Source organism: Hyla sarda, chromosome 9, assembly GCF_029499605.1.
Source record: "Hyla sarda isolate aHylSar1 chromosome 9, aHylSar1.hap1, whole genome shotgun sequence".
In the NCBI taxonomy this organism is placed as follows: Eukaryota; Metazoa; Chordata; class Amphibia; order Anura; family Hylidae; genus Hyla; species Hyla sarda.
The window spans coordinates 151,879,552-151,889,551 of NC_079197.1; the positions used below are offsets into that span (position 1 = coordinate 151,879,552).

A 10,000-nucleotide genomic window follows, 5' to 3' on the forward strand; every position below is an offset into this window, starting at 1 on the left:
TGTCTTAGGCCAAAAACGCATTGTCAGAAGTGGGATTTGAACCCACGCCTCCATCTGGAGACCAGAACACCCAAGTATGGGGAAGAAACTACTCTTGAGTGTGGCGCCTTAGACCACTCGGCCATCCTGACAAACACAGCTTCCTTACCTTTTCCTCTTCCCCCTTGGGAACACTAAAAATGTTAAATATACCTTTGTTATAGTCGGAGGATGAAGAATATCAATGTTTGTTGATTAGAGAGAGAAACAGCAATCTTTTTTTTTTTCAGAGTTGGGAGATCAGTGATAAATGGAAATCATCTTTTACACATTGTAGTTCATCTTGGATCGCTTTAAAGTGGTTCGAAATCCTAAACGCAGGCCAACCAAACAAGACCGCGTGGCCTAATGGATAAGGCGTCTGACTTCGGATCAGAAGATTGAGGGTTCGAGTCCCTTCGTGGTCGCATTTGGTTGACTTGTTCATTTCCTCTTTTAACGTTCGTAAGAATGTGCTCTCATGACTCCTAAAAGTAGAATATCAGTTAGAGGCACGTGACCGTGTCTTAGGCCAAAAACGCATTGTCAGAAGTGGGATTTGAACCCACGCCTCCATCTGAAGACCAGAACACCCAAGTATGGGGAAGAAACTACTCTTGAGTCTGGCGCCTTAGACCACTCGGCCATCCTCACAAACACAGCCACCGTACCTTTTCCTCTTCCCCCTTGGGAACACTAAAAATGTTAAATATCCCTTTGTTATTGTCGGAGAATGAAGAATATCAATGTTTGTTGATTAGAGAGAGAAACAGCAATCTTTTTTTTTTCAGAAGTGGGAGATCAGTGATAAGTGGAAATCATCTTTTACACATTGTAATTAATCTTGGATAGTGTTAAAGTAGTTCGGAATCCTTAACATGAGCCAACCAGTCAGGACCGTGTGGCCTAATGGATAAGGCGTCTGACTTCGGATCAGAAGATTGAGGGTTTGAGTCCCTTCGTGGTCGCAGTGGCACTTGGTTGACGTGTTCATCTCCTTTTAACGTTCGTAAGAATGTGCTCTCATGACTCCTAAAAGTAAAATATCAGTTAGAGGCACGTGACCGTGTCTTAGGCCAAAAACGCTTTGTCAGAAGTGGGATTTGAACCCACGCCTCCATCTGGAGACCAGAACACCCAAGTATGGGGAAGAAACTACTCTTGAGTTTGGCACCTTAGACCACTCGGCCATCCTGACTAACACAGCTACTGTATCTTTTCCTCTTCCCCCTTGGGAACACTAAAAATTTTAAATATCCCTTTGTTATTGTCGGAGAATGAGGAATATCAATGTTTGTTGATTAGAGAGAGAAACAGCAATCTTTTTTTTTTTTCAGAAGTGGGAGATCAGTGATAAGTGGAAATCATCTTTTACACATTGTAATTAATCTTGGATAGTTTTAAAGTAGTTCGGAATCCTTAACACGGGCCAACCAGTCAGGACCGTGTGGCCTAATGGATAAGGCGTCTGACTTCGTATCAGAAGATTGAGGGTTCGAGTCCCTTCGTGGTCGCAGTGGCACTTGGTTGACGTGTTCATCTCCTTTTAACGTTCGTAAGAATGTGCTCTCATGACTCCTAAAAGTAAAATATCAGTTAGAGGCACGTGACCGTGTCTTAGGCCAAAAACCCATTGTCAGAAGTGGGATTTGAACCCACGCCTCCATCTGGAGACCAGAACACCCAAGTATGGGGAAGAAACTACTCTTGAGTCTGGCGCCTTAGACCACTCGGCCATCCTGACAAACACAGCTTCCTTACCTTTTCCTCTTCCCCCTTGGGAACACTATAAATGTTAAATATCCCTTTGTTATAGTCGGAGGATGAAGAATATCAATGTTTGTTGATTAGAGAGAGAAACAGCAATCTCTTTTTTTTTCAGAAGTGGGAGATCAGTGATAAGTGGAAATCATCTTTTACACATTGTAGTTCATCTTGGATCGCTTTAAAGTGGTTCGAAATCCTTAACGCAGGCCAACCAAACAAGACCGCGTGGCCTAATGGATAAGGCGTCTGACTTCGAATCAGAAGATTGAGGGTTCGAGTCCCTTGTGGTCGCATTTGGTTGACGTGTTTATTTCCTCTTTTAACGTTCGTAAGAATGTGCTCTCATGACTCCTAAAAGTAGAATATCAGTTAGAGGCACGTGACCGTGTCTTAGGCCAAAAACACATTGTCAGAAGTGGGATTTGAACCCACGCCTCCATCTGGAGACCAGAACACCCAAGTATGGGGAAGAAACTACTCTTGAGACTGGCGCCTTAGACCACTCGGCCATCCTGACAAACACAGCTTCCTTACCTTTTCCTCTTCCCCCTTGGGAACACTAAAAATGTTAAATATACCTTTGTTATAGTCGGAGGATGAAGAATATCAATGTTTGTTGATTAGAGAGAGAAACAGCAATCTTTTTTTTTTCAGAGTTGGGAGATCAGTGATAAATGGAAATCATCTTTTACACATTGTAGTTCATCTTGGATCGCTTTAAAGTGGTTCGAAATCCTTAACGCAGGCCAACCAAACAAGAACGCGTGGCCTAATGGATAAGGCGTCTGACTTCGGATCAGAAGATTGACGGTTCGAGTCCCTTCGTGGTCGCAGTGGCACTTGGTTGATGTGTTCATCTCCTTTTAACGTTCGTAAGAATGTGCTCTCATGACTCCTAAAAGTAAAATATCAGTTAGAGGCACGTGACCGTGTCTTAGGCCAAAAACGCATTGTCAGAAGTGGGATTTGAACCCACGCCTCCATCTGGAGACCAGAACACCCAAGTATGGGGAAGAAACTACTCTTGAGTCTGGCGCCTTAGACCACTCGGCCATCCTGACAAACACAGCTACCGTACCATTTCCTCTTCCCCCTTGGGAACACTAAAAATGTTAAATATCCCTTTGTTATTGTCGGAGAATGAAGAATATCAATGTTTGTTGATTAGAGAGAGAAACAGCAATTTTTTTTTTTTTCAGAAGTGGGAGATCAGTGATAAGTGGAAATCATCTTTTACACATTGTAGTTCATCTTGGATCGCTTTAAAGTGGTTTGAAATCCTTAACGCAGGCCAACCAAACAAGACTGCGTGGCCTAATGGATAAGGCGTCTGACTTCGGATCAGAAGATTGAGGGTTTGAGTCCCTTCGTGGTCGCAGTGGCACTTGGTTGACATGTTCATCTCCTTTTAACGTTCGTAAGAATGTGCTCTCATGACTCCTAAAAGTAGAATATCAGTTAGAGGCACGTGACCGTGTCTTAGGCCAAAAACGCATTGTCAGAAGTGGGATTTGAACCCACGCCTCCATCTGGAGACAAGTACACCCAAGTATGGGGAAGAAACTACTCTTGAGTCTGGCACCTTAGACCACTCGGCCATCATGACAAACACAGCTACCATACCTTTTCCTCTTCCCCCTTGGCAACGCTAAAAATGTTAAATATCCCTTTGTTATTGTCGGAGAATGAAGAATATCAATGTTTGTTGATTAGAGAGAGAAACAGCAATCTTTTTTTTTTTCAGAAGTGGGAGATCAGTGATAAGTGGAAATCATCTTTTACACATTGTAATTAATCTTGGATAGTTTTAAAGTAGTTCGGAATCCTTAACACTGGCCAACCAGTCAGGACCGTGTGGCCTAATGGATAAGGCGTCTGACTTCGGATCAGAAGATTGAGGGTTCGAGTCCCTTCGTGGTCGCAGTGGCACTTGGTTGACGTGTTCATCTCCTTTTAACGTTCGTAAGAATGTGCTCTCATGACTCCTAAAAGTAAAATATCAGTTAGAGGCACGTCACCGTGTCTTAGGCTAAAAACACATTGTCAGAAGTGGGATTTGAACCCACGCCTCCATCTGGAGACCAGAACACCCAAGTATGGGGAAGAAACTACTCTTGAGTCTGGCGCCTTAGACCACTCGGCCATCCTGACAAACACAGCTTCCTTACCTTTTCCTCTTCCCCCTTGGGAACACTATAAATGTTAAATATCCCTTTGTTATAGTCGGAGGATGAAGAATATCAATGTTTGTTGATTAGAGAGAGAAACAGCAATCTCTTTTTTTTTCAGAAGTGGGAGATCAGTGATAAGTGGAAATAATCTTTTACACATTGTAATTAATCTTGGATAGTTTTAAAGTAGTTCGGAATCCTTAACACGGGCCAACCAGTCAGGACCTTGTGGCCTAATGGATAAGGCGTCTGACTTTGGATCAGAAGATTGAGGGTTCGAGTCCCTTCGTGGTCGCAGTGGCACTTGGTTGACGTGTTCATCTCCTTTTAACGTTCGTAAGAATGTGCTCTCATGACTCCTAAAAGTAAAATATCAGTTAGAGGCACGTGACCGTGTCTTAGGCCAAAAACACATTGTCAGAAGTGGGATTTGAACCCACGCCTCCATCTGGAGACCAGAACACCCAAGTATGGGGAAGAAACTACTCTTGAGTCTGGCGCCTTAGACCACTCGGTCATCCTGACAAACACAGCTTCCTTTCCTTTTCCTCTTCCCCCTTGGGAACACTATAAATGTTAAATATCCCTTTGTTATAGTCGGAGGATGAAGAATATCAATGTTTGTTGATTAGAGAGAGAAACAGCAATCTCTTTTTTTTTCAGAAGTGGGAGATCAGTGATAAGTGGAAATCATCTTTTACACATTGTAGTTCATCTTGGATCGCTTTAAAGTGGTTCGAAATCCTTAACGCAGGCCAACCAAACAAGACCGCGTGGCCTAATGGATAAGGTGTCTGACTTCGAATCAGAAGATTGAGGGTTCGAGTCCCTTCGTGGTCGCATTTGGTTGACGTGTTCATTTCCTCTTTTAACGTTCGTAAGAATGTGCTCTCATGACTCCTAAAAGTAGAATATCAGTTAGAGGCACGTGACCGTGTCTTAGGCCAAAAACGCATTGTCAGAAGTGGGATTTGAACCCACGCCTCCATCTGGAGACCAGAACACCCAAGTATGGGGAAGAAACTACTCTTGAGTCTGGCGCCTTAGACCACTCGGCCATCCTGACAAACACAGCTACCGTACCATTTCCTCTTCCCCCTTGGGAACACTAAAAATGTTAAATATCCCTTTGTTATTGTCGGAGAATGAAGAATATCAATGTTTGTTGATTAGAGAGAGAAACAGCAATTTTTTTTTTTTTCAGAAGTGGGAGATCAGTGATAAGTGGAAATCATCTTTTACACATTGTAGTTCATCTTGGATCGCTTTAAAGTGGTTTGAAATCCTTAACGCAGGCCAACCAAACAAGACTGCGTGGCCTAATGGATAAGGCGTCTGACTTCGGATCAGAAGATTGAGGGTTTGAGTCCCTTCGTGGTCGCAGTGGCACTTGGTTGACATGTTCATCTCCTTTTAACGTTCGTAAGAATGTGCTCTCATGACTCCTAAAAGTAGAATATCAGTTAGAGGCACGTGACCGTGTCTTAGGCCAAAAACGCATTGTCAGAAGTGGGATTTGAACCCACGCCTCCATCTGGAGACAAGTACACCCAAGTATGGGGAAGAAACTACTCTTGAGTCTGGCACCTTAGACCACTCGGCCATCATGACAAACACAGCTACCATACCTTTTCCTCTTCCCCCTTGGCAACGCTAAAAATGTTAAATATCCCTTTGTTATTGTCGGAGAATGAAGAATATCAATGTTTGTTGATTAGAGAGAGAAACAGCAATCTTTTTTTTTTTCAGAAGTGGGAGATCAGTGATAAGTGGAAATCATCTTTTACACATTGTAATTAATCTTGGATAGTTTTAAAGTAGTTCGGAATCCTTAACACTGGCCAACCAGTCAGGACCGTGTGGCCTAATGGATAAGGTGTCTGACTTCGAATCAGAAGATTGAGGGTTCGAGTCCCTTCGTGGTCGCATTTGGTTGACGTGTTCATTTCCTCTTTTAACGTTCGTAAGAATGTGCTCTCATGACTCCTAAAAGTAGAATATCAGTTAGAGGCACGTGACCGTGTCTTAGGCCAAAAACGCATTGTCAGAAGTGGGATTTGAACCCACGCCTCCATCTGGAGACCAGAACACCCAAGTATGGGGAAGAAACTACTCTTGAGTCTGGCGCCTTAGACCACTCGGCCATCCTGACAAACACAGCTACCGTACCATTTCCTCTTCCCCCTTGGGAACACTAAAAATGTTAAATATCCCTTTGTTATTGTCGGAGAATGAAGAATATCAATGTTTGTTGATTAGAGAGAGAAACAGCAATTTTTTTTTTTTTCAGAAGTGGGAGATCAGTGATAAGTGGAAATCATCTTTTACACATTGTAGTTCATCTTGGATCGCTTTAAAGTGGTTTGAAATCCTTAACGCAGGCCAACCAAACAAGACTGCGTGGCCTAATGGATAAGGCGTCTGACTTCGGATCAGAAGATTGAGGGTTTGAGTCCCTTCGTGGTCGCAGTGGCACTTGGTTGACATGTTCATCTCCTTTTAACGTTCGTAAGAATGTGCTCTCATGACTCCTAAAAGTAGAATATCAGTTAGAGGCACGTGACCGTGTCTTAGGCCAAAAACGCATTGTCAGAAGTGGGATTTGAACCCACGCCTCCATCTGGAGACAAGTACACCCAAGTATGGGGAAGAAACTACTCTTGAGTCTGGCACCTTAGACCACTCGGCCATCATGACAAACACAGCTACCATACCTTTTCCTCTTCCCCCTTGGCAACGCTAAAAATGTTAAATATCCCTTTGTTATTGTCGGAGAATGAAGAATATCAATGTTTGTTGATTAGAGAGAGAAACAGCAATCTTTTTTTTTTTCAGAAGTGGGAGATCAGTGATAAGTGGAAATCATCTTTTACACATTGTAATTAATCTTGGATAGTTTTAAAGTAGTTCGGAATCCTTAACACTGGCCAACCAGTCAGGACCGTGTGGCCTAATGGATAAGGCGTCTGACTTCGGATCAGAAGATTGAGGGTTCGAGTCCCTTCGTGGTCGCAGTGGCACTTGGTTGACGTGTTCATCTCCTTTTAACGTTCGTAAGAATGTGCTCTCATGACTCCTAAAAGTAAAATATCAGTTAGAGGCACGTCACCGTGTCTTAGGCTAAAAACACATTGTCAGAAGTGGGATTTGAACCCACGCCTCCATCTGGAGACCAGAACACCCAAGTATGGGGAAGAAACTACTCTTGAGTCTGGCGCCTTAGACCACTCGGCCATCCTGACAAACACAGCTTCCTTACCTTTTCCTCTTTCCACTTGGGAACACTATAAATGTTAAATATCCCTTTGTTATAGTCGGAGGATGAAGAATATCAATGTTTGTTGATTAGAGAGAGAAACAGCAATCTCTTTTTTTTTCAGAAGTGGGAGATCAGTGATAAGTGGAAATCATCTTTTACACATTGTAGTTCATCTTGGATCGCTTTAAAGTGGTTCGAAAGCCTTAACGCAGGCCAACCAAAGAAGACCGCGTGGCCTAATGGATAAGGCGTCTGACTTTGAATCAGAAGATTGAGGGTTCGAGTCCCTTGTGGTAGCATTTGGTTGACTTGTTCATTTCCTCTTTTAACGTTCGTAAGAATGTGCTCTCATGACTCCTAAAAGTAGAATATCAGTTAGAGGCACGTGACCGTGTCTTAGGCCAAAAACGCATTGTCAGAAGTGGGATTTGAACCCACGCCTCCATCTGGAGACCAGAACACCCAAGTATGGGGAAGAAACTACTCTTGAGTTTGGCACCTTAGACCACTCGGCCATCCTGACTAACACAGCTACCGTATCTTTTCCTCTTCCCCCTTGGGAACACTAAAAATTTTAAATATCCCTTTGTTATTGTCGGAGAATGAGGAATATCAATGTTTGTTGATTAGAGAGAGAAACAGCAATCTTTTTTTTTTTCAGAAGTGGGAGATCAGTGATAAGTGGAAATCATCTTTTACACATTGTAATTAATCTTGGATAGTTTTAAAGTAGTTCGGAATCCTTAACACGGGCCAACCAGTCTGGACCGTGTGGCCTAATGGATAAGGCGTCTGACTTCGGATCAGGAGATTGAGGGTTCGAGTCCCTTCGTGGTCGCAGTGACACTTGGTTGACGTGTTCATCTCCTTTTAAAGTTCGTAAGAATGTGCTCTCATGACTCCTAAAAGTAAAATATCAGTTAGAGGCACGTGACCGTGTCTTAGGCCAAAAACGCATTGTCAGAAGTGGGATTTGAACCCACGCCTCCATCTGGAGACCAGAACACCCAAGTATGGGGAAGAAACTACTCTTGAGTCTCGCGCCTTAGACCACTCGGCCATCCTGACTAACACAGCTACCGTATCTTTTCCTCTTCCCTCTTGGGAACACTAAAAATTTTAAATATCCCTTTGTTATTGTCGGAGAATGAGGAATATCAATGTTTGTTGATTAGAGAGAGAAACAGCAATCTTTTTTTTTTTCAGAAGTGGGAGATCAGTGATAAGTGGAAATCATCTTTTACACATTGTAATTAATCTTGGATAGTTTTAAAGTAGTTCGGAATCCTTAACACGGGCCAACCAGTCAGGACCTTGTGGCCTAATGGATAAGGCGTCTGACTTTGGATCAGAAGATTGAGGGTTCGAGTCCCTTCGTGGTCGCAGTGGCACTTGGTTGACGTGTTCATCTCCTTTTAACGTTCGTAAGAATGTGCTCTCATGACTCCTAAAAGTAAAATATCAGTTAGAGGCACGTGACCGTGTCTTAGGCCAAAAACACATTGTCAGAAATGGGATTTGAACCCACGCCTCCATCTGGAGACCAGAACACCCAAGTATGGGGAAGAAACTACTCTTGAGTCTGGCGCCTTAGACCACTCGGTCATCCTGACAAACACAGCTTCCTTTCCTTTTCCTCTTCCCCCTTGGGAACACTAAAAATGTTAAATATCCCTTTGTTATTGTCGGAGAATGAAGAATATCAATGTTTGTTGATTAGAGAGAGAAACAGCAATTTTTTTTTTTTTCAGAAGTGGGAGATCAGTGATAAGTGGAAATCATCTTTTACACATTGTAGTTCATCTTGGATCGCTTTAAAGTGGTTCGAAATCCTTAACGCAGGCCAACCAAACAAGACTGCGTGGCCTAATGGATAAGGCGTCTGACTTCGGATCAGAAGATTGAGGGTTTGAGTCCCTTCGTGGTCGCAGTGGCACTTGGTTGACATGTTCATCTCCTTTTAACGTTCGTAAGAATGTGCTCTCATGACTCCTAAAAGTAGAATATCAGTTAGAGGCACGTGACCGTGTCTTAGGCCAAAAACGCATTGTCAGAAGTTGGATTTGAACCCACGCCTCCATCTGGAGACAAGTACACCCAAGTATGGGGAAGAAACTACTCTTGAGTCTGGCGCCTTAGACCACTCGGCCATCATGACAAACACAGCTACCATACCTTTTCCTCTTCCCCCTTGGCAACGCTAAAAATGTTAAATATCCCTTTGTTATTGTCGGAGAATGAAGAATATCAATGTTTGTTGATTAGAGAGAGAAACAGCAATCTTTTTTTTTTTCAGAAGTGGGAGATCAGTGATAAGTGGAAATCATCTTTTACACATTGTAATTAATCTTGGATAGTTTTAAAGTAGTTCGGAATCCTTAACACTGGCCAACCAGTCAGGACCGTGTGGCCTAATGGATAAGGCGTCTGACTTCGGATCAGAAGATTGAGGGTTCGAGTCCCTTCGTGGTCGCAGTGGCACTTGGTTGACGTGTTCATCTCCTTTTAACGTTCGTAAGAATGTGCTCTCATGACTCCTAAAAGTAAAATATCAGTTAGAGGCACGTCACCGTGTCTTAGGCTAAAAACACATTGTCAGAAGTGGGATTTGAACCCACGCCTCCATCTGGAGACCAGAACACCCAAGTATGGGGAAGAAACTACTCTTGAGTCTGGCGCCTTAGACCACTCGGCCATCCTGACAAACACAGCTTCCTTACCTTTTCCTCTTCCCCCTTGGGAACACTATAAATGTTAAATATCCCTTTGTTATAGTCGGAGGATG

The 10,000-nt window shown here is 43.1% G+C and overlaps 21 non-coding genes across 21 annotated transcripts; 13 read left to right on the top strand and 8 right to left on the bottom strand.

The window, feature by feature from the left end:
- Positions 1-373: 373 nt before the first annotated feature.
- TRNAR-UCG (transfer RNA arginine (anticodon UCG)) lies at positions 374-446 on the top strand. Its single transcript has one exon. It is a non-coding gene; the product is annotated as a tRNA-Arg (tRNA).
- Positions 447-913: 467 nt separating this feature from the next.
- Positions 914-986, top strand: TRNAR-UCG (transfer RNA arginine (anticodon UCG)). Its single transcript has one exon. It is a non-coding gene; the product is annotated as a tRNA-Arg (tRNA).
- Positions 987-1,459: 473 nt separating this feature from the next.
- On the top strand, positions 1,460-1,532 carry TRNAR-UCG (transfer RNA arginine (anticodon UCG)). The gene has a single exon. It is a non-coding gene; the product is annotated as a tRNA-Arg (tRNA).
- A 120-nt stretch (positions 1,533-1,652) lies between these two features.
- Positions 1,653-1,762, bottom strand: TRNAL-CAA (transfer RNA leucine (anticodon CAA)). The gene is made up of 2 exons: positions 1,725-1,762; positions 1,653-1,698 (listed from the first exon to the last, which is right to left on the bottom strand). It is a non-coding gene; the product is annotated as a tRNA-Leu (tRNA).
- A 430-nt stretch (positions 1,763-2,192) lies between these two features.
- Positions 2,193-2,302, bottom strand: TRNAL-CAA (transfer RNA leucine (anticodon CAA)). The gene is made up of 2 exons: positions 2,265-2,302; positions 2,193-2,238 (listed from the first exon to the last, which is right to left on the bottom strand). It is a non-coding gene; the product is annotated as a tRNA-Leu (tRNA).
- A 434-nt stretch (positions 2,303-2,736) lies between these two features.
- TRNAL-CAA (transfer RNA leucine (anticodon CAA)) lies at positions 2,737-2,846 on the bottom strand. Its single transcript has 2 exons — positions 2,809-2,846; positions 2,737-2,782 (listed from the first exon to the last, which is right to left on the bottom strand). It is a non-coding gene; the product is annotated as a tRNA-Leu (tRNA).
- A 242-nt stretch (positions 2,847-3,088) lies between these two features.
- Positions 3,089-3,161, top strand: TRNAR-UCG (transfer RNA arginine (anticodon UCG)). Its single transcript has one exon. It is a non-coding gene; the product is annotated as a tRNA-Arg (tRNA).
- A 472-nt stretch (positions 3,162-3,633) lies between these two features.
- TRNAR-UCG (transfer RNA arginine (anticodon UCG)) lies at positions 3,634-3,706 on the top strand. Its single transcript has one exon. It is a non-coding gene; the product is annotated as a tRNA-Arg (tRNA).
- Positions 3,707-3,826: 120 nt separating this feature from the next.
- TRNAL-CAA (transfer RNA leucine (anticodon CAA)) lies at positions 3,827-3,936 on the bottom strand. Its single transcript has 2 exons — positions 3,899-3,936; positions 3,827-3,872 (listed from the first exon to the last, which is right to left on the bottom strand). It is a non-coding gene; the product is annotated as a tRNA-Leu (tRNA).
- Positions 3,937-4,723: 787 nt separating this feature from the next.
- TRNAR-UCG (transfer RNA arginine (anticodon UCG)) lies at positions 4,724-4,796 on the top strand. The gene has a single exon. It is a non-coding gene; the product is annotated as a tRNA-Arg (tRNA).
- A 116-nt stretch (positions 4,797-4,912) lies between these two features.
- Positions 4,913-5,022, bottom strand: TRNAL-CAA (transfer RNA leucine (anticodon CAA)). The gene is made up of 2 exons: positions 4,985-5,022; positions 4,913-4,958 (listed from the first exon to the last, which is right to left on the bottom strand). It is a non-coding gene; the product is annotated as a tRNA-Leu (tRNA).
- A 242-nt stretch (positions 5,023-5,264) lies between these two features.
- Positions 5,265-5,337, top strand: TRNAR-UCG (transfer RNA arginine (anticodon UCG)). The gene has a single exon. It is a non-coding gene; the product is annotated as a tRNA-Arg (tRNA).
- A 472-nt stretch (positions 5,338-5,809) lies between these two features.
- On the top strand, positions 5,810-5,882 carry TRNAR-UCG (transfer RNA arginine (anticodon UCG)). The gene has a single exon. It is a non-coding gene; the product is annotated as a tRNA-Arg (tRNA).
- A 116-nt stretch (positions 5,883-5,998) lies between these two features.
- TRNAL-CAA (transfer RNA leucine (anticodon CAA)) lies at positions 5,999-6,108 on the bottom strand. Its single transcript has 2 exons — positions 6,071-6,108; positions 5,999-6,044 (listed from the first exon to the last, which is right to left on the bottom strand). It is a non-coding gene; the product is annotated as a tRNA-Leu (tRNA).
- A 242-nt stretch (positions 6,109-6,350) lies between these two features.
- Positions 6,351-6,423, top strand: TRNAR-UCG (transfer RNA arginine (anticodon UCG)). Its single transcript has one exon. It is a non-coding gene; the product is annotated as a tRNA-Arg (tRNA).
- A 472-nt stretch (positions 6,424-6,895) lies between these two features.
- On the top strand, positions 6,896-6,968 carry TRNAR-UCG (transfer RNA arginine (anticodon UCG)). Its single transcript has one exon. It is a non-coding gene; the product is annotated as a tRNA-Arg (tRNA).
- Positions 6,969-7,088: 120 nt separating this feature from the next.
- TRNAL-CAA (transfer RNA leucine (anticodon CAA)) lies at positions 7,089-7,198 on the bottom strand. The gene is made up of 2 exons: positions 7,161-7,198; positions 7,089-7,134 (listed from the first exon to the last, which is right to left on the bottom strand). It is a non-coding gene; the product is annotated as a tRNA-Leu (tRNA).
- Positions 7,199-7,980: 782 nt separating this feature from the next.
- TRNAR-UCG (transfer RNA arginine (anticodon UCG)) lies at positions 7,981-8,053 on the top strand. The gene has a single exon. It is a non-coding gene; the product is annotated as a tRNA-Arg (tRNA).
- A 1,017-nt stretch (positions 8,054-9,070) lies between these two features.
- On the top strand, positions 9,071-9,143 carry TRNAR-UCG (transfer RNA arginine (anticodon UCG)). The gene has a single exon. It is a non-coding gene; the product is annotated as a tRNA-Arg (tRNA).
- A 472-nt stretch (positions 9,144-9,615) lies between these two features.
- Positions 9,616-9,688, top strand: TRNAR-UCG (transfer RNA arginine (anticodon UCG)). The gene has a single exon. It is a non-coding gene; the product is annotated as a tRNA-Arg (tRNA).
- A 120-nt stretch (positions 9,689-9,808) lies between these two features.
- TRNAL-CAA (transfer RNA leucine (anticodon CAA)) lies at positions 9,809-9,918 on the bottom strand. Its single transcript has 2 exons — positions 9,881-9,918; positions 9,809-9,854 (listed from the first exon to the last, which is right to left on the bottom strand). It is a non-coding gene; the product is annotated as a tRNA-Leu (tRNA).
- Positions 9,919-10,000: the final 82 nt, after the last annotated feature.